The sequence below is a fragment of the Ursus arctos genome, unplaced genomic scaffold (assembly GCF_023065955.2).
Source record: "Ursus arctos isolate Adak ecotype North America unplaced genomic scaffold, UrsArc2.0 scaffold_20, whole genome shotgun sequence".
Classification (NCBI taxonomy): domain Eukaryota; kingdom Metazoa; phylum Chordata; class Mammalia; order Carnivora; family Ursidae; genus Ursus; species Ursus arctos.
In genome coordinates this window covers 44,708,813-44,730,534 of record NW_026622875.1, presented here as the reverse complement: position 1 = coordinate 44,730,534, position 21,722 = coordinate 44,708,813, and the positions used below count along the sequence as shown (strand labels likewise).

At 43.2% G+C, this 21,722-nt stretch overlaps 1 protein-coding gene across 2 annotated transcripts in view; it reads right to left on the bottom strand.

Moving 5' to 3' along the window:
* The window catches only part of TGFBR2 (transforming growth factor beta receptor 2), an 89,535-nt gene that overhangs the window by 54,448 nt on the left and 13,365 nt on the right, over nucleotides 1-21,722 (bottom strand). The gene's annotated exons all lie outside the window — the stretch shown is intronic.

The following is a 21,722-nucleotide window of genomic DNA, read 5'->3' as shown; positions in this document are numbered from 1 at the left end:
TCCTGCAGGTGAGGAAAAGCTGAGTTCCACCCTGAGAGTCTGCTCCCCGCCGCCTCTCTGACGTCATCCCCCACCGCCAACCCATTTACTCCTTACTCATTACCTTTTGGGACACATGGGCCTTCCCTGGAAGAAGCCAAGTTCCTTCCTCCCCAGAACTTTTCACTTGCTATTCCCTTGGTCGCCTTTGTGGTTTCCCGTTAATGTCACCTCCTCAACCCAAAGCAGCCCACAAGTAACTACCACAGGATTCTGTTTGATCTCCTGCACAACTATCTCACTCACTTACTTGCTTATAATCTATCCACCAAAATGCAAGCTCCGCAAGCTTTTGTCTGCCTTGTTTACATGCCAGGTCTCTGGTGCCAAGAAGAGGACCCACTCCATAGAAGGTACCCCAAAGTCTTTGTTGAATGAGTGAACGAATAGTGAATTCACAAGGACTGACTATAAGAAGTTCACATTTGGTTCTTTATACCAAGTGGGAAAGGATATAGAACTTCTTCACTCAGATGGGGAGGGTGGTGATTAGAAATGCAATATTCATTCACAGTCAACCATAACATACTAAAGACAGATCATTCTCAGCAAAACATGTGCTATGTGTTGAGAGACCATTAACAAAGGTGTAACACTGCCTTCCCCATCTTTTTCCTCCAAGAGATCCATTTTTATTGGCAAAAGTGGAAATTGAACGGATGAGTTTGGAGAGTCAAGTGAAGTATGACAAGGCTATGAGGCATTTGGTCCACAAACATGAGCTTAGAGACACTTACAGGCTAGACTAAGAAAGATGATGCACGTAGACCACCTGTAGGAGTGGGCCAGCCACTGGCTATTAGGAAGCTGGGAGGTGTGTTTCTCCCTTGGAAAGGCTTGAGGACAGCCTCCTCATCTCCCTGTGTCAAGTACGCTCCTGACTAAAGCCAGACAAACAACTTCAATGCCCTCCCACGGTCTCTCCCCGTCCTGTGAATTTTTGATATCTGCCATCCACACTTTGCCACGAAACCCTCCTTGATGCTTGGGCATAGCACCTGTTTCCTGGGTCTCTAAAAATACAAACACATATAAATTTGAGATTTGCTTTCTTGTGGTAACATTAAATATAGAAGGTAAAAAAAAAAACAAAAAACCATTCATCCCTCTCAGGCCTCAAGTTCATTTCAGGAAGTGTATTTTTAGGCAACAAACTATTTTGAAATTTGTCTCCCAGACCAAGAGCTCAATGCTAAGCTAAAAATACAGGCCAAAATGCTTTCTGAACTTTGTGTTCAATCTGGGACTAACACAACAATGAATCAATATATATATTTTTCTACAATAGTTAGATTTGGACTATTTGTGAAGCAACTAATTTAACCCTTCAGGTTTCTCTAAAAGACATGGGTAAAACAACAAAAATCTGGGTCATGTTTTGTTTATGTAAATTTTTCTTTCTTTCTTTCTTTCTTTCTTTCTTTCTTTCTTTCTTTCTTTTTTTTTTTTTTTGGTATAGCGTATGTTTCACACAAACATGTATTTGCTGGTTGGGAAGATTTTGTTGATTTTAAATATAAAATCAAGCCTCCATGAAATGGAATTCAGCCTTCTCACATTTTAGGATTTTAGCCTGTACTAGAAGTTACCAACTTTGAGGGCATGTTAGAATCAATCACCTAGGGAGGTTTAAAAAATAATGAGGTCTGAGTCCCACTTCCAGATACACTCATTTAATTATTCTGGATGGTAGCGTGAGCATCAGAATTTTTTGAAGCTGCCCAGATATTCTAACGTGCACCCAAGGCAGAGAACACTGACCTGAAATGAGGTAAAAACAACAGGACTGGCTAGAAAACAAAACACACACACACACACACACACACACACAATTTCTGTGACAGTGAAGGAACAGCCCTTCAATAAATCTAGAAGGAGTTTCCTTGAGAAAAACAGGGCCCGAAAGCCATGTGATGAACCCTTTTACATCTCAGATGGAAAGAAGTCCTTTGCTGGGCTGGCCAATGCCTTTCTTTCTTTCTTTCTTTCTTTCTTTCTTTCTTTCTTTCTTTCTTTCTTTCTTCTTTCTTTCTTTCTTTCTTTCTTTCTTTCTTTCTTTCTTTCTTTCTTTCTTTCTTTTTTAAAGATTTTTATTTATTTATTTGACAGACAGAGACAGCGAGAGAGGGAACACAAGCAGGGGGAGTGGGAGAGGGAGAAGCAGGCTTCCCACCAAGCAGGGAGCCCAATGCGGGGCTCGATCCCAGGACCCTGGGAACATGACCTGAGCCAAAGGCAGACTCTTAATGGCTGAGCCACCCAGGCGCCCCTGGCCAATGCTTTTCTAACACAAGTTAAGAAGTGTGAGAAAAGCTAGAGGAGTTAGGAGTGAGAGGAGAGAAGTGCCAACAGTGAGTCTGCTGTTGGAAGCCACAGTGGCGGCCACGGACGTGTTGACAAGTATAAGTGGTTTAGATCTGATGCCTACAAAACACAATCAACAGTGAAGACACAAAAGAGGGCCATCGAAAAAGAAAAAAAAAAAGAAAAGAATAGAGAAGGGCCACCAAGCTGCACAGCTCTGGGGGCGTCACTCAGACTGCAGTCTGCAAATGGGGCCCCTGGAGACGGGCAGGTGTATGACGCCTGCTGCCTACAGCCAGACCCAGGAAGAGGAGACCTTTGCAATGAACTCTGGGAAAAAGGCAAACAGCCAACTTCACTCCACACTTGGAGTCACAAGCCTGTGGGGGAGGAGACGGCATACAGTGGGAGCTCATACACATTCAACACCTACTGTGTGCCAGTTAAAGTATGCAAGTTATCACATATCACGTCCTAAGTACCCAGTGAGGAGGCCTCATTTTTCTCTCTAATATGGTAAAAGCGACCACGTTGGCAGTGGTCGGCTTGATCAGCTTTTTGTTTTGTTTTGTTTTTGAAAAATGTGAAAGCCTTTACCTAGGGCATATTCACTGTCCTTTCCCCCCTCTCTTCCCCAGCCAGCCGCTCCCTAACTAATTGACCTCAGGAGGCGCCCCACCTTGACAACTCACTTGACAACAAGCCAGTCAGCAGTGGTCAGCCTCTGCTTTAAGCCAGGATTCTCCCTTATGAATACGTGTGTTGGCAGGATAGGGTGAAGCGTAAAGGGCAAAGCTACCCTTAAGCCTTGTTGGAGGTCACCTAATTTTGATAAAAAACTCTATGGAGTCACGCTAGGGAGAAGGGGCCGAGACACATAACATACAAAGTTTTGCTCCTAATTGCAGAGGGCTGACTTACAGACTCCCTGAAGACCCATAAGCCCCCACTGAAGAATCCAGGAAGTAACCCAGTGTCCTCTAGGGTCACAGATGACACCCTAAGTATATACCACTACTCAGAGTAGGGGTGGAGGGTTCCTGGGGGCAGGAAGGGCGGTGATGGCTATTTACTGTAGGCACGATTACATCTATGCATTCCAATTCACGGGAAAAGAAGTTACCATTGGGACCTCGGCTATCAAACATCTTATGTTTAATAATGTTCGTGAAGCCTAAGTCATGAAGAATAATATATTCACGGATATATGTGAATAGCCAGGGACAAAGATATGACCGTAAACAGCACAACAAAAGCCATCTAATTAACCCCAGAATAAACCCTAACCAACTTCAAAATTACTTCCAATTCAGGTTAAATTACTCTCCCGCGTCTTTAGTTAATATGTTCTCATATTAAGGCAGTGATTTCAGTGTCTCTAGGCCCTCTGTGCGCAGCTGACCATCCTCGGGGATTTTCTACCCATAACGGGCCAATTAGCTATTCATAATGTCCCCCAGAAACAGGCTCTATTAAGAGTGTCTCTCACCTAGAAAGTCATTCACTAAAGGAAGTGAGCACGGGCAGCTTCTTTCAGCATATGATGGGATCACATGGTACATGATATTTCACTTCTCTTCAAACAAACCCGTGAGTAATATCAAGCCCTTCAGACTAGGGCATGCTGCCTTCCTCATTTTAGGGCACATTTTCCCCAAACTCATTGCCTGGAGACACAAGTTCCAGGTCCTGAGAATATGAATTAAGTCAATGCTTAGCTGTGTCTATTTCTGGAAAAGTACTGCTGTCTCTGAAGGTCAGAGATGAGCAGCCTACTAAGGCTTAGATTTACTGCAGATAACTATAAGGAAATTTGGATACACATTCTTAGTCCGTTATCTTTGGAATGAGATCAACTATTAACTGAACTATTAGGTAAAAATCTCAAGACTCCACAAATAATCTTAAACACTTTGCCAGAAAGGCATTCACGTACCTTTGAGTTCATGCATCTATCTGCTGTGATTTAGTGCTGTGTTTTGGGGGGCACCTAAGAATTCATTTATTCTACAAACACCTGTGGCTGTCTTGCTTCGTGCTATATATTTCAGAGCAGGACCACGAACATTGATACAACTACGTGCTGCATCTCAAAGAATAATCCATGGTGACTGGAGAACAGAACTCGGTATGTTTCTCAGCTGTACTTCTCAGATGTTAAGAGGACACAAAGCTTTTGGGAATACATTTAACTCACAGGTGTGGGGTAGTGTATTGGCTCATACAATAGGGGGGCTGGCCAGTCTGAAATTTATAGGGCAGGCCAACAGGCTGGAAACTCGGGCAGGAATGAATGTGGCAGTGTTGGACAGAAATGTCTTCTCGGGGGGGGGGGGGGGGGGGGGGGGGGGGCTTTCTGCTCCCAAGGCCTTCCAACTGATTGGAAGAGGCCCAGTCACATCACTGGGGGTAACTTCCTTTACTTTAAGTCAACTGATTGCAATTGTTAATCACATCTGCAAAGGACCTTCACAGCAACACCCAGGTTAATGTTTGATGGAAGAACTCGGCCCTGTAACCTGGCCAAGGCCTCATTAAACAGCAGTACAGGTAGGAGTTGAGACCATTCCCGGGTGATGTCCATGCTGCTGGTTCATGTGTTAAGTGGGAAGGCGCGGGTGACCCCAGTTTTTGACTGGCCATTATTTCCCTTTCTCCCCTCATGCTGGATCCAGCAAAATTAAATACTATTCCTCACCTTTTTTTACAGGCCTGTCTCATCTTACAGTTCTTTCCATCTGCTTTTCTCTTGAGTCTGGCCTCTTAAACGATCACAGGCCCAGAGGCTCTGATCACCATATGGGCCCAGAATTGAAAGACTTGTTCTCTGAAAGAAGGTTTTTAATTGCAGTTGGCATTTCAGAGTCAGACACTGAGGCAACCATCTGGCAGACAGCCGCCATGGTCTGTGATGCTGGCAACAAACACGCCACGGCCCCCAAGACCAGGTGGGACAAGTGTATGGGCCCGTCACACACGTCCTCCCCTCCAGAACAAAGCAGCAAGTCAGTCAGCCTCAGAGGAGTCCCTTCATGATTCTTCACGAAAGGAAGATATTTCCAAGTGAGTAAAATACTTCGGCCAATTACTATAAGCAAACAAAAAACACCTCGCGATTAAGTCAAAGATACTTCAGGAATATTTTCTTCTCTATGGCATACCTGGAAATTCTAACACAATGTAGTACGTTCTTTCTTAGTTTTAAAAGTGCTTGAACCCTCATTGTCTAAGTAATTACAAACATCTTGAGAGCAGGGGAGGTGGGCTTTCCTTCAAGTGAGGGTCCCACATGATCTCTGGGGCAGCCATCACAGAGTTAACTTGGAGACCAGGGGGAGAGAAATAGAGAGGAGGAGGAGAGAAATAGAGAAAAGCAGCCTGAACACATCAATTCCTCTCTTCATGCAAACGTTCTGTAATAATAACACTTTTGAAAAACCTCCCAAGGATGACCTAATCAATACTCTAAAATCTCTTTTTGAAATGGCTGAAAAATCATTCCAGTCAAAACCTAATAGAAAAGATATTTTCACACCAAAATTGCCTGCCACATGGGCAACAGTTAAGGACTTGTCAAGGGTCTGGGATATTCTCCCCAGAGTAAGAGATTTAAAACACACCTCAGCTTGGTCCCCGCCCCTCCTGCAGCTTACATTCTAGTCGGAGAAGCAGAATCATCAAATGCAAGCTACTTGCCTTTACATGCAAGCAAGAGGTCAGGAAAAGGAGAGAGAGCTGCTACAGGGACACCCAGCTTCAAGGAGGAGCCTGTCCTTGAAGAATGGGTGGCTTTGAGAGGCAGGGGGAGGACAAAATGGGCACTCTGAGCTGAGAACACTGCTCAGACCAGGAGAGGCTGAGCAGAGGAGGCATGCAGACGATCTAGAGACGAGATCTCTGAAGACAGAAAATCACTCAACAAATAGGCTTCTTGCATTTTACAGGTGGGGAAGGCTGGGGGCATACGGGTGTTCTGCTGTGTACGCTGGTCGTACGACTGCCTTGACCCCAGTGAGATGCACAAAAGGCAGGGATTGCTGAGAAGGCAGAGATTAAGTCCCCGCAGAAGCACAAGGGCCAACAACAGAATCTCAGACTTTGTCCGCCTACTCTCGTAACAGAAATATTCTACGCAAGAAATGGACTGAATAAACTCAAGGCCTGGTTGAAAAACTCAAAAGTCGGGGGCTGGCAAAGAAACTAATGACGCTGGACAGCTGTCAACCATCCTAATAAACTTCACTCAAACATAGGGAACTGTGAATGAATTGGAGAGGAGGGGTGTGTGTGTGTGTGTGTGTGTGTGTGTGTGTTTCCTCCGTCTTTGACTCCTTCAACTGAGGAATTTAGCCTTTTTGGCTAAAATGAGTTGAGTTGCTTACTCTGGATTGCTTTAAGGAAACTGCGTAAACAAACATAGAAATTTGTACTCAGCAAACAAGTAAGTTAAAAGATTAAGGTACATTTCAAAGGGATTCATCCAAAAGGGTACTTTAAATGGAAAACTTGACTGTGTCTTTAAAAGAGGATTTTTAAGATTTGATACGCAAGGAAATTTTTAAAAGCCATATATAGAATAAAACAAGCTGTAGCTGAATGGAAAAGTAATTGGCATTTTCTAGGGACAAACATAAAATAACTGAGCTGGGGTTTCAATTGCAAACTTCTCAGTTGAACACTCCCCAGCCCCTAGAGCTCCAAATAGCTCCCAATATGCACACTCTGTTTTCTTGCTTAGCCCTGAATTTCTTGGATCGCTGAGGATGAAGTGCAGCTTGAGTTCTCCCAACACTTGCTGAATTTGCTTTCTGTTTTTGGGGATATATGTCCCAGAATCAGGTCACATATCAGGTGACAAAACCCAAACATTTGAAATGACTCTTGCAGATGGAAATATCTATATTATTGCCAAAGGCAGTATTTCAGAATACTAGCATTTTTGCCATATTCAAAGAGCTGAAACACTTTTAGCTCTCTCAATTACCCTCCTTCGTCTTTAATAGGGATCTAGTACAAAAACAGCCCTCAGAAAGCTGGGCAGGGGTGAGCAGTCGGCAACAAATACCACCGTCCGTACGTGACAATTTTAGTTTATCATTGAGAGAGCTGATTTTCACAGTGTGTTTATCTGGCAAATCTTCACTGTAGAGACTTCGAGATGAGCCAACACTGGGAGCATGCAGGGGCTGGAGCCGAGGAGAAGAGGAAACAAGTTGAAAAAATTTAGCCACATCAATACAAATGGGATACTACACCAAGCTAAGAAGTACAATTTGGCACTATTTCACATACTGTCAAAATAATCACTGTTTTTCTGCTGGGAAATGCTTGAAGTTGGTACTTTATGTAAAATAATTGAGTAAACTCAAAAAAAGTAACTGAGAAAACAATTCTGAGTTGATACAACTTGAATGGTATACTGTGGCAACCAGCAAAAGGACCGAGATTATTGCAAGTAAATATGATTAACTAACTCCTTGGTGGCAGTTGAAACAGCGCTGGTAAATAGCCTGATAGAGGCAAGATAATGAGCACACGATTTACGGAGTGCTATCGCATTCCAATTCAGCTCAAATAATTTGTTACCAGAAAAATTAGCCGACATAAACCAACATGCGTTACGTGTCTGCTCTGCAAGTGGCCTCACATTCAACTGTGACGGCAAGGGTGGATACTATAAGACGTAACCCTTTTCCCCCAAGATGCTGACGCTCTTGCAGGGAACCAAAAGAAAAAAAAATGTACAAAAATGATTTTTATCAAAAGAATCTTGGAAGCGGAGAGGCTCGTTATGAAGATGTGCTTTTTAATGAAGTTATTCATTTAAGATTTAAACAATACTTTATCTCGCAGTGCTGAGGCAAAGTAATGCCAAATTCCAAAACTAATAGAAAATCTGGGAAGTTTTTTTTTTTTTTTTTTAAGGTAAAAGATATTAGAGAATCAGAAAAATAGGCACTTGAGATGAGCCGTTTGCTTCCACGAAGCAAGGCATTTGGCCTGCATATCAATTTCCTGCGAGATCGGGATTTTCATTTAGAAATTTCTCTGCAGAGGCTTTCTCCCCTTCTCTTCACAATGTGCTGCAGCATCCTGGTGCATGCTTGGTGCCGAGAGGTTTTTCAATTACAGTTGTATTAAGTATGTGAAAATACTGGTCAAAGCAGATGATTCCCATATTCCCGCTCTGGAAAAAGGCAGGGAATAGAATAGCACTCAGGCGAAGTACTTCTTTAAGGGGTGTTGTCCCAGAGGCTTGGTTTCTGACCACTAAGTAACCTGGGAGGGGACGAGGCTGGGAGACACTGGAACAGGGACTGCATGAGCCATGTACAGTCCCCAGATGTGCTCTGTTTGGCCTAAACTTTTTTCTTTTGAACATGTGACCCAAGTTTGGAAATGAGGAAATTTCACATGAAAAGCTAGATTTCCAACTTCAGTTAAGAAAATAAAAAGAAGTGGCAGCATTAGCCTACAGGGTCCCCTGACAACAGTCTGCAGTCTGCTGGCAAGGAGCGGTGGGCCCTTCAGGCGACACAAGGACCCGTATGTTTGCACTCCCTGCTACTCCCTCGCGTCTCCTATCCCCTGTCCGGCCCCTGTGGCCATCTGAATTTTTACCATTAGTGATTCTTTAACATGTCCATTCAGTTCTCTCTTCCAGTATTGGAACTTTAACCGGAGTGCAAAAATTCATGTATAACTCTCTAATATGGATATTTTCCAATATGTATTTGATTCACTAATGTGGACACTCACATTTCAGTTCAAGGAAAAGGAAAATTTTCTACCTTAGATATCAGATCTACATGGGATAATAATAATAGTAATAATAATAGTTATTTCTACACCATTTATTGAATCCAGACCAAATGCCTAGTCCAATATCAAGTGTTGTGACGATCATTTCATTTACTCATCATGACCACCCTGTGATTTTGTCATCGCCATTTTATCGATGGGGAAATTAAGGGTCAAAGAGGTGAAATAACTATCCGAGGTCAATGAGAGACAGCTAATGAGAAACAAAGCCACGGGTCACAAGAAAACCCTCAGCCCTCCTGATACTAGCAGTGCATAGCCATCCCCACGGTGAAGGTTCCCCAGCAGAACTTTATGTTCCCTCCAACAGGAGGCAAAGACACGGGAGTGTAGCCAGAAGGAGTTGGGAGAGGGGGGCATGTGGGGACGGGGGAGCAGCACGTTTCTTAGAAAAGAGCTTTGGTTCCTTGTAATTATTTCACTTATTTGGGGCGCAGGTAGCTTGGTGAAGTCCAACGGTTTTAAAGTCAAAGACTTTGGAGTTCATGTTCTGCTGTTAATTAGAGCCGTGGGACCTGAGGCAAACCACTTAATTTCTTGGAAGCCCCATTTCTTGATCTTTGAAACGGTACTTTCTAGGGTCAGGATGAAGACAGAGCATGCTTGAAGTTCATGTGAAAATCATCTGGACAATAAAAAGTGCCACACAAGTACTCTGGTTAGAAAAGGAACACGGGTAGCGCCTGGGTGGCTCAGTCATTAAGCGTCTGCCTTCGCCTCAGAGCGTGATCCCGGCGTTCTGGGATCGAGCCCCGCATCAGGCTCCTCCCCTGGGAGCCTGCTTCTTCCTCTCCCACTCCCCCTGCTTATGTTCCCTTTCTGGCTGTCTCTCTCTCTCTCTCAAATGAATAAATAAAATCTTTAAAAAAAAAAAAAAAGAAAAGTAACATGGCATGCAACGCTCTCTCACAAAAGAAAATTATAGGAAAGGCATGACAAGATAATTAAGAGTTTGGTAGAGCTATTCCTACTCATCAACAGAATGCAGCAGTTTGATGACTTCCACAAAATATTTCAGGAAATTTGAGTAAATAGGCGAACTGAAATATAGTAACTTTCTGTTACCACCACACTCCAAAGCTTTCAAAGAGATATAATGAATCAACCATTATGATATTCAAGTTCCCAAGAGTGCCCGGGGTCTTTAAACACCCTTCTAGAGCCACATCAGCTGGCTTAAAATATTGTTGATAACCAGCTTAGGTCTGCAAATAGGCAGTAACTTGAGGATCGAGTTCGATTTTCGAATCTTCTGCTGACTCTTGCACAACATTGACCAGGGAGAGCTGATCCGCCTTGGCTTTGAGGCGCCTCGTGTGTTATTTGGCAACATGCTAATAAAATTAGTGAGTTTGACAAGCAGAGATGGGGAGGCACCGAGGCGCCTGAAGATTATGGAATTCTAAAATGTTGAAATGAAGTTATGTTTGGCCTTCTTGCTCATGGAAATAAAACCAGTACAATGTGATTCGCAGCTGATGAGAAAGTCGGAGAAGAATCTGAGCAACAATTGGACTAGATTTTTAAGGATCTAGTTAAGAAGCGTTCTGTGCCATTCGGATATATGGAAAGCAATATTCCTTAATCTCTTCTCCTTGAAGCCATTTACTCATGTAAAAATTAATTATGTGATATTGCCATACAATTTCTACTGGAGGAGAATTCACGCTGGGTAAAGAAGAAGCAGCCTACAGCAGAGAAGGCTCTGGATGAACCGTGAGCTGCCTCGGGGTTCTGCGGGAAGCTACTCAACCACTCTCTGTGTCCATCCTCTGACCAGTCAAACAGGTGGGCTGAACATGACGATCTTCAAGTCCCTTTCATTTTGGAAAATACTCACAATTCAACCCCCAAAAGTCAAGAGAGCGGAATTGTCCAAACATGCCTAGCATTGACCTTGAAGCCCCGGTTCAACAGGATGAGATGCTATGTCTCAGCTCATAAGAAAAATGGCTTCAGGACTATCAAGCAGTCTGATTTAAGTGTTGTTTTCCCTACTCATCGAGAAGCCCACTCTTTGCAACTTTGGGAGGTTCACATCCGCTGTTAACACTCAGGTTTGAACCTGATCACTGCCGCTGATCTATCTTTCAAGAAACAAATATTCATGCATCCTGAGTTTGGAAGGAAGGAAAATTATGTCAGATGACAAAGGATCACTTTCCACTCAGCCCTTGGAGGCATTTCCTCTAATTTTATGGGGGATGTGGAGGAAATTCTGGTTTAGAGCACAGACATTCACTTTAGCACTTTAAAAAAAAACAACCTCTAGCATTAGAAACATCTCTGTTTACTCTGAACCCAATTCTGGGCTCAGCTTGAACGATAAGTAATAATAACATGTATGATTGTACAAAAACATCCTATTACTTGATCTATACCTTGATTATGTCTGACAAGTAACTGTGGAAGATTAGCATTATTGCTTCCATTGTACAGAAGAGGGAAGTGTTTAAAATAACTTGCTGAGGTTGGCCGACAGCAGGCTGTAAGACCATCACCTGTCTTGTTCCAAGGTGGATAGCCTCGGCCCAGGGTCTGTACCAAATAGGGGCTCAATAAATGTTGAATTAAAAGCCAAAAATTCAAAATCGAGTTCCTTCTACGATGCCATCTATTTAAGGCTGATTTTCCCTGAAGTAAAAATTAAGGCGAAGAAATAGTCAATTTTAAGGAAATAAAAGTAAAAACCACTCCTGGTATAGTTTTAGCATATTAAAACTGCGATCTACTTCTAAAAGAATCTGGGGAGACTTTTAACTGACTAGTAGCAGCCAAACTACCCTTGCCTAGTTGGCATAAGAAAACTAAAAGGCACATTCAGATTCACGTTGGTTTCTAAGATAACACCAAATACTTTGAAACCTCCCCTTCATGTTTTTCAAGCAGAGGAAGTGAAATAAAAAAGAAACACTTTTTAAGCATTGTGAAGCCTTCAAGAAGGGACAACAAAGGGTAGGAAATTTGAAATGAAATCTGAGAATCTGCCCTTAAACTGGGCAACTTTGCTTGTTTTCTCACAGCGCAGTTGGATGAGAAAGTGTGAGGCGGATTTATGCCTTTCCTGGGCATTACTCATCGCTGTCATGACCTTAATGTTATTTGCAGTAAACAGCAGAAAGCGCTCTCGTAAGGCAGAGGAGCTGCCATTTGTGAGATGCTATCCTCCACTGAGTAAAAAGTCAACCGCCTTCCATGCCGTGATAATCTCACTGAAATTGGTGAGAAGAGAGAATTTACGTGAGGATGGTGCTTTCATTGTCAACAGGCCATGGATGAGTCAAGATAGACTCCAGTAGTCATTCCAAAACAGAAAATATGAGCCACACCCACAGCTCTTGCATTGCCTTGTTCTAGCCACTGAGTACTGGAATACAGTGGGCTCCTTCCATCTCTGGGAACAGCCATATTTGCATACGAAAATAACATTCATTACTAGGGCTAAGTGAGGAATAAGTAACTCAACCTTCGAAATGTTCTGAATTGTCTTTGGGAGGTCAAAATGACAATACCTTCTAGTTCTTCAGAAGACTTTTTGTACAAACTCTCACAGGCAGAGAACTTCTGCCCCTTGGATTTGCCCCCCCACTCAAATAATCTGATTCATTCAATCTCCCCAGTGCTGGAATCTACCTAGTGCTGGAGTGAGAGCTGAGACGTGTTAAAATGCTGCATGGCCCTTGTGGTGACCAAGAAAGCACATTTGGACTACATTGCACGGTCTCTCATCCATTTTAATCTAACCTTTTTACCAACAGCAATGGGGTTGCAGACTGGCTCCGTGTCTTGAGGAGTCCAATGTAAAAATGTGTATCTATAAATGTAAAAAAAAAAAAGACAAGTAAAGATGAGAGACCATGGGGATGTGGAGAGGGTGTGAAGAGGTAACAAGCACACTCTGGTTTTAGGACATTTGGACTTGCTATTCCCTCCAACTAGAATATTCTTACCTCAGATAGATGCCTTCTCCAGATAAGATTATGACAACCCTTTCTACAATTACATTCATCATCAGTCTCTGCCCCCTCACCCTGCCCTTATCATCCCCTACGTATTAGTAGAATCCTGTTTGCTAGCTTGAGCACAATGGACTTTGTTTAGCTCACTACTATACTCTAGAATCTTCAACGTTGCCTGGCACGTGCTAGTTGGCACACGATAAACACTTGTTTCCAGTTTTCCATTTCCCTCTGTCCTGGGATGCCAAGTTTCATAGCCCTTCGTTAGGTTCCTAGAGAAAACATCTGCCTTTCTGACAAATTCTTACTTGTAAAAAAACAAATAATAGGGGCGCCTGGGTGGCTCAGTCGTTAAGCATCTGCCTTCAGCTCAGGGCGCGATCCCAGAGTCCTGGGATCGAGCCCCGCATCGCGCTCCCTGCTCTGCTGGGAGCCTGCTTCTTCCTCTCCCACTCCCTCTGCTTGTGTTCCCTCTCTCGCTGGCTGTCTCTCTCTCTGTCAAATAAATAAATAAAATCTTAAAAAAAAAACAAAAAAAAACACAAAAAAAACAAATAATAATGCATATTTGCAGTTGTTGGACAAGGAATAAAGATATGCCCCCAGAGGAAATAGGACAATAGAAAAAAAAAAAAGGCATGTTGAACCCAGGTGCGGAGAGTGTGAACAGTCTGTGCAGCGTCTAACAAAATAAAAATAAAAAGCTCAAGTTTCCGTGAATCAAAATTAGCAGTATAAAGAAGTCAGTTCAGAAGCGAGGAGAGTTTCTTTCCTGAGAGGGGCTGGTTCCCAAAGGTAGAAGAACACGGGGCACTCAAGAGAAGGTGCTTCTGTCAAGGCACATTGTTCTGAAGCCAAGGGTCTGGCGCTGCACTGTGTGATATGTGTAATATGTAATATGTGTAATATGGTAGCCAGAAGTACACATGGCTTTCTAAATTTAAATAACGTAATTAGTAAACATAAACAACTAAAGTAAAATAAAATCACATATTCAGTTTCAAGTAACACTAGCCATTTTCAAGTGCTTAGGAGCCACGTGTCACCAGAAGAGATTTAGAACATTTCCGTCACAGTAGAATGTTCTATTGGGCAACACTGATCTGAAGAAATCCTAAAAGACCTGGGCTCCTCAGCTTCCAGGGAGCTCTGAAATCAGAAGCTAGAAAGGACACGGAAGGAGAAATAGGACAGAGCCAGAATAGAAGTCCCATGGGAAAGAGACTTGCCTACTGGCTTGAATGGCCTTTGTAATTAACGTTCCATCCTGACTTCTTAAGGGATGCGTGATGTAGGAACTGACTGTAGTATTTATTGCTGAGGTAGGGACAGAAGACAATTAGGGACTAGGACTAGAGTTCCCCAGTAAACCCATAAACCATGAGTGGCAGCAACAGAAGGTTCCAGAAGTGAGAAGAATGGACCAAACTTGGTTTGCAACAAGCTGAAACCTGTGGGGGCTCAAGTCAGCTGGCACAACCTCTCGAAATGCAAATCCCTGTGCTGAAGATAAAAGACTGTTTAAAAAAAAAAAAAGTGAGGCTCATCTGACTCCGAAGGTACCCAGTAATTCTTATTAAGCCCCATTTCAATGACTGAAACCTAATGCAGAGCCGAGGCACACAGATTAAGTTTCCAGTCAAAGCCTACATAAGCCTAAAGCAAGGAAATCAGCATTTTAGAAAAAAATACTGGCTTCTCTTCCAAGATTTTCTGGAGGGTTTAAGTCAAGGCATGTCAAGTAAGGGTGAGTTTCTAGAAGAACATAGTAGAGAGATGACCCACCGATGGGGAAGAGAATTTATTCACAGGGGAAAATCCCGATGCCCTCAGGGAAAGCCACTTTGCTAGACTCTTCTGAGAGAAGCTAAATCTAATTAAAAGCATTCCTCCAGGGCAAGTTCTCTCCTTGGAGACTTCTACCTGCCTCTTTAACTTCTCTTTAGCCAATATTTCCAGGAGAAGTTTGAATGTTTTATAATCCCTAGTGCTCCATGGGCATCGACTTAAGGCATATTTTTTTTTCTTGCAAGACAATACTATTTTTACAGCCCTTTTAAGATTAAAACTAAAAACACAGATGATAAAAGAGGCCTGGCTGGATCCTCCCAGAACAAAGTATTATAATTAAAGTGTACTACTGAAGACTATTTCCATAAACATTAGAATACCATGTGTCCGGGACAGAAACAGCCTACAGTCCTCAAGTACAGGGATGGAAAGATATAAATAATGTCATCGGTCCCACTAGGACTACAGGTGCTAAGAAATTACCTGACTGTGCTCGTTCAGAGGACTTGAAGAGAAGGAGGATTTTAAGGATCTTCTATAACTGCTCTGTCCCGTATGGTAGCCAATAGCCACGTGTGGCCATATACATTTAAGCGTAACTGAAATAAAATAATGTTTTAAACTCAGTTCCTTAGTTGCACCTGCCACGTTGCAAGCCACATGTGACAAATGGTTAGCGCAGTGGACGGCACAGATAGAAGATACTGTGACCGCTGCAGAAAGTTCTAGTAAACTGTGCTGCTCTCTAAGAGGGTATAGAATTTGTCCCGATGTTGTCATGGTGACTACAAAGTAAAAAGCTCCCTAAATACCACAGTTCTGGGCTACTGGCATCGTTCTCCACTCTAGTAAATTCCTTGCAATGGTTTATATATGTTGTCCAGTCAACCCAACCTTCCTAGTCTCAAGCCCATTAAAATGGCATTAGATATAATAAAAGTATTCCATTGAGGCTCTACCCAACTGAAACTCTAAATTCTTCGGATTTCTAAAAGTATGGAGCATATGTTGGAGATACTTGGGGTGTGAACATGTCAGGAAAATGTCTACGAGCGAGGCCCCGGCAAAAGAAAGCACCCCCTTGAAATTAACGAATCTGTGCCCTTGTTTGGTTTGTTCACACCTCATTCCAGAGGAGTCAGCAGACGACTTTGTATGGAGTGAGATCTGCACAGAACCTAAGAGAAAGTGGAGATATTAGAAGTTCTGGGACACTTAAGAGCTTCCCCATATATCTTTTTGAGGTACAATGAAGGAACAGTCGTTTTGAAAAATCATGAGGTGCTCTCGGTGGACCCCTAGCCCTCCCGTGGGATCAGAAGCCAGAAGGGCTCAGGCGCTGACCGGGTGCATAGGCAGGATGCGATGGGCGCCCCTGCCCTCTGCTAACTGCAGAGGCAGGCACTGGGGGCAAAGAAGAAAGGCATTCACAGTCTTCACATCACAAACTCCTGGCCTTGCGATGGCTCTATTATGCCGTGTCCCTACTTACCATTTGCCAGTGACTCAGAGAATTAAGCCCACACAACACGGCCTGGTATTTAAGGCCCCCATAGTCTGATTACCTTTCTGCCAAACAACCCCTTATCAGAAACTCTATGGTATGTTAACTCCTTCTGCCCTCCTCACCCCCAGCATTCCACCTCCCCACAAGATCTCCCATCCCCAGGGCGGTCTGCCCAGGCCTCAGAAAGAGCCCAGTATCTCTGCCAGCAGCTGTAGGCGTTATTCTGGCTGGAGAGGGACTCAGAAAATGGCTTCTCCAGGGATGTGGTGTCTGCCATCTTCCATGAGGAGAGGCCAAGACAGTGAGTGTGCTGACTGTCCATGTCGGCTGCGGCCTGGGAGAGCTGGACACCTCCTCTGTGTGGCTGGTGGGTGTGCCTCCCAAGCAGGCATCTCCCCAGCTGTGCCTCAGTTTCCCTGAAGCAAGTGCAGAGACACAGCTGCTGACGCGTGGACAATGGATGGTACCATGGAGGGGTGCCCAGCCTGTCCAAGCCAGGTCAACTGTTGGCTCCTATGGGTAGTCCCCCACCTGCAATCCACCCCACCGTGCTCCAGTTCCTCTGGCCTTGATTTTCAACCACCTGTACTGTGAGACAGGGTTTTCGATGGTAGCTAGCCCCACTCTGCTGGTGAGTTTCCAGAAGGAAAGGGATTTTGATTCTCCCATGGTTCTATAACAAAGCCTTGCTCTTATTTGTTATACTGGATTTAGAGTCAGAATATGGGGCAGTCTGACCCTAATCAATGGTACTGTTTCGCTGCAGGACATTAAGTGAATACCCTGACCTCTCTGTTCAGATTCTCCATTTGTAGCCATCAGCGTTTCTCAACCTGGGTTCCACAACAGAACCATCTGGGGACCTTTTGAAATAATATTGATGCCAGAGCCCCGCCCCAGGGGGAATGAATCAGAACTTCGGGGGTTTGGCTGGGGTACTGGATGATTTTAAAAGCTCCCCAGACGATTCTTATGTGTAGCCAGAAGTGGAAAAAATAAATAAATACAGTTCAGGAAAGGATTTATTCTGTATGGAGCAAAGAACTAAACAGGAACAAACTCAGGGGTTAGAGATAGGAGGCAGTCCCAGAGAGAGGAGGGCAGGCTTACAGACCATGTTTCCCAAGTTGGCCTGGCTGCTAGGAAAGTCGCAAACTGCGTTATAACAGAACGTTTTTATCAATGGATACAGGTAGGGTGAAGCCCAACCCAAGTGATTTTCTTTTTTTTTTTTAAGAGTTTTTTTTTATTATTATTTATTTGAGAGAAAGAGAGGGAGCACAACAAGCAGAGGCAGAGGGAGAAGCAGACTCCATGCTGAGCAGGGAGCCCGACGTGGGGCTCGATCCCAGGACCCTGAGATCATGACCTGAGCTGAAGGCAGACACTTAACCGACTGAGCCACAGTGGCGCCCCCCCCCCAATGATTTTCTTATGTGACTCAAACTCTAATAATGCTTTGGGATGGGGCAGGGATCATCAACACAGTTGTCGCCACGGCATTTGGTTGCTATTGTACCAATTCTCCCTGGAAGGTCATTTTTAGATTAATTTTTTAGTAGAAGTTTTACAAATTCCCATCTTCTTCAAGGGTGGAAATCCTTTGCCAATCTCCAAGGGCACAATGAGTTTGAAGGAAGACCTGCATGAAGACCTGAGAAGCAGGTTTCCTGAGAAAGCTGAGTTTTTAAAGGGCTTTGACCCCACATGGCAAAATGAAAAATGACTTCAAAAAAGTCCAACGTAAAAAAGTGTATCTCCCTTTAGATAAACTACCAATGAAATTAGTAAGATACATAGTTCCTCGGATCACCGTTAACAGTTGTGGATAAGCTTTTCCTTCAGAAAATCACGAGGCTAAATAGATATAACACAAAAAAATAACTTTTAAGCCAATATAGTCCTACAATTTAATTTCTCTTCCTCATCTGATTTTTTTTCTTTCTTACTCCATTTAACAGATATATATATTGAGCACCACTTCTGTACCAGATCTGAAGAAGGACTATCTCTGAAATGTTCAAAGTTTGAACATTTCTCTAAGTAGAATTACATCTGCCTTAACAGGGAACGGTATGTACAAATTACCATTTTTTAAAGGATTGTATAAAAGGTAGTCTTCTAGAAGATTTACTCTGGCATCCCTTTTAAACAAGAAGTACGTAAAAAGGTAACACTGAAATCTAATTTGAAGATCTCTCCACTTCTCACATAAATTCACGAACCCAGTCATTCCTTAAAGAAGCTGATCTCTTCTAGGAAATTTTCACAGAGGCGGAAGGATCACAATAATCGTTAGTCCCAAGTCCACTGGAAAAATCATCCTGATGAATGATGCTGGAAAAGACGAGAAAGAAGTCCATACTACATACTATGGGAGCAGATTTAACGTGTTTCTTTAACCCAAATGAAGTAAACGATATCATGACTCAACTTCTCTTTGTATGTCGTTGGGGAAATGGCATTTTATTGAACGACTTGCAGGCAAGCAGGGGTATCAGCTTTGTGTGGCTGACAAACAGCATGCAGTTTCTGCTCGTCAAGGTGATTCTTTACCATAGCCTTGGAAAATGTCAGTCAAATAAGAAGGCTTTGCAACTCCTCAAGATACAAGTTCTTTTATATAAAAGTAATTTAAATAAATACTAGATGCCTGTGTTTCTTGTGTTCTGCCAGTCAAAACAATCTTGTTCTTCTCCGTATCTTTATTCAGACATTCATCTTTAGGAAGTTCTGGGAAAGGAAGCCAAAGACGACACTTGACCTCCAGGCCTACATGGCGAAAACACACCCTTCCTGTGTAAAGATGCCCTTCTCCCTGATTATATGAAGGACCTTGAAACTCTGGAGCAGAGCAACACGACAGGACTATGGCAACAGCCATAGTCTTTTATAAATGGCAACCTGTGTCCGTTGGCAAAATGACAGAACCCTCAAGAAAGCCGACCGCATAGTGTTTTAAAAGAAAAACTGCCCCACAAGAAAAGGAGAAAAAGAAAAATGACTCATTACATAGCTTGAACTCTAGTAAGACTGGGGGACAAAGCCCTCAGAGAAGTGTGTCTTGAAGGAAGGAATTCTCCTGTCCTAAATATGGTTTCCGATTTCTGAGGCAAAGAACAGGGCTTCTGACGTCAACCCGACCGTCCCCTCTCCTACAAGTTAGCTACGGAAATATACAAACACGATGAGACCATAGAGTTCGTCTTACATTTACTTAGAACATTAAGCAGCAAGGGAGCACGAAGACCAAAAAATGGCAAAATGACAGAAACGCAAATTTGTGATGCTTTACAATGTCTCAGATGCTTTCATCTTTCTGGGCTTCTGTTTCTGAATTATCTGTAAAACAGGGTAATTAGAGCCACTCAGAGGATTGTTTCCAAAGTTAAATATGACATCCAGTGAAACAGCTTTACATAAAGTACTCTATGAACGTAAGGGATTATTAAAAAAAATTGTTATAGCCAGACATGGTCAACATGTTTCCTTCAGAGTTATCACACTAGACTTTTTTCCCACCGGTGCTCTTTCCCCCATAAGCCTCAAAAAGAATAAAGTTATTCAAATCCCTGCTCTTTTCTGTTTTCCTGACACTAGTTTTTTATCTGCCTGGACAAGCCGGCAAATGACTATTTTTACGATGTTTGTTGTGCTTTTCGTATTCATTTAACAGCCATTTTAACAACAAAGGACATTTTATATGTTCCCAAGAGATATGTGCCAGAGAGGGCTGTGGGCAGGAATGTTCACGAAAATCACGACCTTCCACTGCAGCCCTGGTCACTGCTGATAAAGGGCACACAAGTGGCTGCTTTCAGCCAGCACGACCATCAACTACCATCTCGGACCCATTCATTTGGTCTTAACTTCAAGGCACTTCCATTCAGAGAGCAAAGCACCAAGGTGGGCTCCACGGTCACTTCGTGTAACATGGGAAGAAGTGACATTGGGTCAATCAGATTTTCCCAAGATTTTCAGGGGCTCCCTCTAAAGACTCTCTTTTATTATTATTATTAATTGCAGTACCCTTGGCATACAATATTATATTAGCTTCATGTGTACAACATAGTGATTTGATAATTATGTAATTATAAAATGCTCATCATGACTCACTTTAACATAAATTTTATTAAAGTGCTGATCGTAATAAAAACAGTACATTGTATCAGAGGTCAAGGTTAAGATTCCTTCCCCAGAATTTAAAGATGAATGTCTGACTAAAAATAGAGAGAGAAGAACAAAACTGTTTCGACTGGCAGAAGATGAGTAAGCCAGACATCTAACAGGTAGTCAATTGCTTTGAAGAAGGAGTTATACCTTGAGGAGTAACAAAGCCAGTAAGCTTGGGGCAGAAGTAACTGCAGTTCCAACAGCTAGGCAAGAAGCAAAAATGGAAGTATTAAGAAACTAGGTTCCTTCCTTGGCCCTGAAGATACCATAAGTATTTCATTAATAAACTGGTAACAGGAGACACTCTTGAGTTTGACCAAATGCTTTGCCCAGGGCTACGTAAGTGATTATGTAATGGCCACAAACATCCTCACCGACAGCATCACCGAGATCTTGAAAGAGAAATGTTTTCAGCCGTTGTGAAAGCTAACCAACAATACATCCAACTAAGAGTATTCTAGTTCAACCACTGCCCCTAAGAGCCACGGAACATTAAGACATGGTTCTTATTTCATCTTTTCCCCTAGCTAGGGCAGGTAGGGCATGGTTAGTCCGTGCCTAAGTAATGTTATGAAGTCAGGGGCAGCTCCCCAGTTTCCCTGGAGGAGGGGCTCCATCAGTGACAATCTGGCTGGAAGAGGGGAAGGAGCCATGTCTGGAAGCTGTGCTGTCGAAACCCGAAGTCATCTTTGCAATAGGGGATGTCTTCCCTCAGCTGGGTAGAAGGGTGTCTTCAGACTCTCTCCATTGCACCAGACCCCTTCGTTCATCTGCCCCTTCTCCGACTATCCCAATGATGGAAGATAGCCTACAATGCATAAAAAATGAAAGGCAGGAGTGGCAAAAATTGTTCTGAGTCAGATAATGGGATTTACTTTATGACTTTTCCTGGCGCCTGAAGTCGTAACACTTTGGGTCCTCTACAAAAGATTCACACCCAAGAGGATAAGTGAATCAAAGGCAGTCTGTGACGGGTGGAAAAGCAACAGGTCTTAACACCCACATACTGCAGCTCCCCCAAACTCACAGAAGCTAAAGACGAAGGCAGAGGGAACCTCCCCTGCAAAGAGCAACTTACACGTCTCAGACCATTCGAAATTTCCCACAAGCCCATGGTTCCCTCAAGG